Genomic DNA, 5,320 nt, shown 5'->3' with positions numbered 1-5,320 from the left:
CAAATGGCTGCAATATAACAAAGAGTGAAAAATTTAAGGGGGTCTGAATACTTTCCGTACCCACTGTATATATGACATGTGTCTGCCTCAGCTTGCTGTTGATTTGCAGCAGTGTTGCACAATATGCCAATACCCAGTTAGTACACTAGAAAAATGTCCCATCCTGGCCACCGTCCCTGCTTCTGAGCAGTACGAGAAAATAGTTCTGGCATGACAGCTCCGTCTGGGCACAAAATCTCTGATTAATTTCAACTGATTAAGAAATCAATCAAATCATCGTTCATCGAGATGAAGAAAAAATGTGTGTAATTAAGTTCTTTCTAAAACAAACCACCTCATCTTCAATTTCCCTCTTTGTGACACACTTCAATTTCTCACTCTGTCAGTCTCTCTCTCTCTTTAGGATTGGACTATGGCGTACAGAAACACATGGACAGGATATAGTTGTGACTCTAACCTAGCAACGGCAAGCTGATTGGTTAAGACGCAGGCTGTCTGAAGCACGCTATTGGTTGGCTGTGCTGGTGTGAGATGGGAGGATGTGGACGAGGACAGAGAGAGAAACGTGAGGCCATAAAGGCTGTAAAACTTGACCATACGGGTGGAAGTGATAGTAAGTGCACGATAGACAGCTGTGTGTACAGTATGAGCTGTATGTATATATTTTTGTGTGTAATTGTCACAGTTTGGAGAAACGAATGTGTGTTTATGTGTTACTGCTAACAGTGTGCAAAAACCTTGGTCACAAGACCTCATGTAAAACTGAACAGATGACTGTGCGCCTGATTGTCGCCTCAGCAGCGGAACAGTTTTAATGAAATGGCATCCTGTTGTTGCTAATTTTGACCGAAAGCCTCACAGATTCCACTGTCACAATAAACATAGGGCCAGTTCATCAAACACTGTGACTTGTCTTAGTTTTGTGCTAACTTTACAGAATAGTCCTTAAGAAGCATGTGTCATTAATTTGCTAAATGTGACTTTCATTTATTTTACTTTCTCTTTTTCTCTATTTTCATTACTTTCAAACTAACCTTCTCTCTGCTGTGGTACACAGAATGTGAACAGAATGTTTTTTTATGCAGTCACAATGAATCAGAACATCAAAAAAAGTATCCAAAAGCACCATAAAACTATTGTAAAAGTTGTTCATTCATTGGACATTGCTATCTCTTTCATGCACTTTCATGAATGCGCCAAGGTGAGCAAGGAATAACTATTTCGATCAGTTTGAATCTGATTCTATGGCTTCAGAAAACATAGAATTCAGAAGACAAGTTGTATGGATTACTTTTATGTTGCATTTTAGATTTGATAGCTTTAGTTCATTTACTCATTTACTTCAATTATATTAAAAATAGTGGCCAGGATATTATGAAAAAATAAAATGTTGTGCTTTTGTAACATCAAGAGGGTTTGTAAAGTATATAATTTTTCTTTTTTCGGTGGAATATTCTAACACCCCTGACTTTTAAATTCCCCCACCCTGTTGTCTTTCATGTTCAGTAAGTGCCACCTGCCACACAATACCACGTCTGTACTTGTATCCTGAAGTACCCTTTTTTCTTTAATATGCTCAGCACCATCATGAGTCAGGTTAATAGGCTGGACAAGAAGGCTCCAGCTTTTACCTCCCAACCCTGGAGGACAGAAAAAACATGGGGCCAAGACTAGAACCCTGGTGTACTCCAAAAGAATGAAAGCTAATCCACTGGCCTGGATTTGAGTGGATCTTACCCAGCAACATCCCTGGCCCCGCTAGCCTAATCCATACTAAACACAGAGCTCACTTACGCTGATAGGACACCTGCTGCTCACCAGACAGCCAATAGGGTACAGGCAGAATGATAGTGTGCAGAGTGAAGACTGATTATCAATCTTTTTTACTGTCTGTCTGTCTGTGTGGAATGAGTTGGGCAAAAGGGATGGCCTGTGTTTGGCATCAGTTTGGATATTTTACATAAGTGAGAATCAGAAAAGCAAAAGGAGGAAAGAGAAAGAATTGAGTGATTGGCTAGATGGTCTGCATTTTTCTAGCTATCCATTCCTGGTGCTTGCATAACTTCATCCTTGTGCTTGCATAAAAAGCCTGCTGACACGTTGACAAGGGAATAATAGTAATTTACATTAGCATTTAGTGCATCTCATTTGCAGAGTGAACATTTTGGAGAGTAGATACCATATTTCAATAGTGAAACCTCTTCTTAATAGAACAGTTTTGCAATTGCTTAGGAAAAATGGGTAATTATAGCAATTTAACATTATATTTAAAAGCATTTTTAACATTTAACAGAGCCTAATCTGGAAATGATCAGACTTCAGTTTTTGTTGACTGATCATGAGAGATGACAGACAGGTCATATAGTCTTATAAGCACATAACAGACAAAAGTTAGCTTGTCACCCCTTTAATTTTTAACATTGTGCATTTCTGCGTGTGTGGTATATGTGCTGTTAAGTGGGTTTCTGAGCTCCAGCTGGGATTGAACATGGCCGCCCATCGAGTTCCAGACCCGGGGTGAAAAAAGAGCAGGAAATTTGGAAGCACATAGTGGGGAAAATAGTTTATGTCACTCCAGGAGTCTGGAGAAAGTCTTCTCACGGCAGTGGAAAATAGAATTGGAGTTTTTTTCAGGTGATTAATGCTCTCTGACTCTGTGTATATGTATCTATCTATCTGTCTATAGTTGGTCAAGCAAACGGGGGCTAAATCATAACTATGGGTCACAGGTGAGAAATATTTGATTATTATTAGTATTTTTAATATCTTAATTGTTTCTGTTTTTGTAGCTCTATGTGTTAATGATTGTCTTTGTAGTTTCTAATTGTATTTATCCTATAGGGTATTTTTTTAGAGAAATAGGCTAACTAAGATTTTAACCTGGGAATTTTTTTTTCATTTTAGGTCAATGTCTGGATTGGACATCCTTTTTTATTGTATTGTACCAGTGTGCACAACACATATTCCTCTGGATATGTCCAGAATCAACTTTCCACTGCTTTAAAACCCAATACTGGCATAAAACAAAAGGGAGCAGATGGACTTTTGCTTTTGGATTGCATATAGATAGGAAATTGCTAAACAGGGAATGTTAGTCAAAAAATATTGACATGAAAAAGAGAAAACCACTCACTGCTCTTGGCTTGTTTACCTCAACTTGAATAAGCCATCTATATTGGAATATGAACAAAATTGGCCTTATTTTAATTTCATGTTTGCTTCTCAGTCAGACTTGCTAAATTAGTATTTCTCTCTCATATTAATATATTATATATTATTAATTATATATTAATAATTCAGGCTAGAGAAACAATTAAGAAATTAACTTTTTAAATGTACTTGTCCTCTCATTACTGCCATGAGCAACTTGTCTCCCATAATTTCAGTTTCATCTAAAAACACAAATTTTTGTGAATGAGCAGGTGTTAAATGCTGAGAAAAGAAAGGTTCTGTCGCTTTACCATGATAGTTACTATACAACAATATCATTGGTCTGTCATTGGTTGGACAATTGGATAGCCCCACCCCAAACTCCTGCCACCGACTGCGCTGATCAAAAGCATGATGGGAAACGACTGACTGACGACACAGCTTAATGCTCATTGGTTCAGACAACCATGATGCTGCATTCTCTTCTAAAATTTTTTATTTTTTTTTATCTGGTTCCATGTGATTATGTATTTAAATTATACATGAATGTTCCCAAACACTATCTCTGTGTGAGATATGTGATTGTTGTCATATTTCTATAAAAATCTAAAATACATGTTTGTATTAAAGTAAAAATGGATGATAAATACACCTTTCGTATGGAATTAAATAGCAAGCACTTTGAGTGTCTTGTTCATCATATTTATTTTCATATAAAAGCATCAGAACTGAAACTATATCATGTTTATAAGCAACACAGCACGAGTGAGAATAACGCGATATCTGCCTTTGATCTCGTAGGTATCTGTTCCACTTCGAGAGGTCAGAACTCAGAACGGTCCGTCTTGCCTGCGCTTATTTCACTCCTCCCCTTACTGCAGCCGCCTACTCTCGCCAACATTTCAGGCGAGGCGAGGTGCATCTCAAACAAGCCTATTCTGAGCTGTATCTGCATAAAAAAAAAAAAGATAGACACCAGATATAATTTTTGATGTTTTTTTTACTAGTGGGTGCAGGACACTATAGTTCATTTATGTAAGTGAGGATAGCAAAATGAAGTAAACTGTAACATATTATACCCAAAAATTCTTCATACAGTGGACTACCAGTAAAATTGATACAAATTTGGAACCAAAAATTATTCAGACACTTTGACCTGACCATGTTTTGCTTAAGTTTTTCTTTAATTTCTAATGCGATCTTTTTACACCACAGAATTAACAAAATTAAGCATTAATTGGTTGACCTAAATTGGTATTATCTAATTGTGTACTTAAATTTAACAACTGACAGCTGGCAGCTATTCAACCTAATTCATTACATACCTTTCTATCAAAGTTATCTGGCATTATCAAGATGAATTTGTTCTGACACAGTTTAACTCTGAGTTCTTGTGATATTATATTCCCATGTTCTAAACTATAGTGAATTAACTGTGATAATGTGAGAAATGTTGAAGGTATCTAAATAAATTTTGGATTTACTGTATATCATGCTGAACACATGAGAAGTAATCCATATTTACAATAATCCAACATGGTATCCATTTACAGTTTTTACACTATGATGCTTGAAGCCGTGAAAATGTTAAATTTTTTATCTGATTTCATGTGATTTATGTATTTAAATTATGCTTGAATATTCCCAAACACTATGACAGTGTGATCTCTGTGTGAGATATGTGATTGTTGTCATATTTCTATAAAAATCTAAAATACATGTTTGTATTAAAGTAAAAATGGATGATAAATACACCTTTCGTATGGAATTAAATAGCAAGCACTTTGAGTGTCTTGTTCATCATATTTATTTTCATATAAAAGCATCAGAACTGAAACTATATCATGTTTATAAGCAACACAGCACGAGTGAGAATAACGCGATATCTGCCTTTGATCTCGTAGGTATCTGTTCCACTTCGAGAGGTCAGAACTCAGAACGGTCCGTCTTGCCTGCGCTTATTTCACTCCTCCCCTTACTGCAGCCGCCTACTCTCGCCAACATTTCAGGCGAGGCGAGGTGCATCTCAAACAAGCCTATTCTGAGCTGTATCTGCATAAAAAAAAAAAAGATAGACACCAGATATAATTTTTGATGTTTTTTTTACTAGTGGGTGCAGGACACTATAGTTCATTTATGTAAGTGAGGATAGCAAAATGAAGTAAACTGT

The sequence above is a fragment of the Sinocyclocheilus anshuiensis genome, unplaced genomic scaffold (assembly GCF_001515605.1).
Source record: "Sinocyclocheilus anshuiensis isolate Anshui unplaced genomic scaffold, SAMN03320099.WGS_v1.1 scaffold2482, whole genome shotgun sequence".
Taxonomy (NCBI): domain Eukaryota; kingdom Metazoa; phylum Chordata; class Actinopteri; order Cypriniformes; family Cyprinidae; genus Sinocyclocheilus; species Sinocyclocheilus anshuiensis.
The sequence above is the reverse complement of the archived record's forward strand: the minus strand, read 5'-3'. Positions refer to the sequence as shown.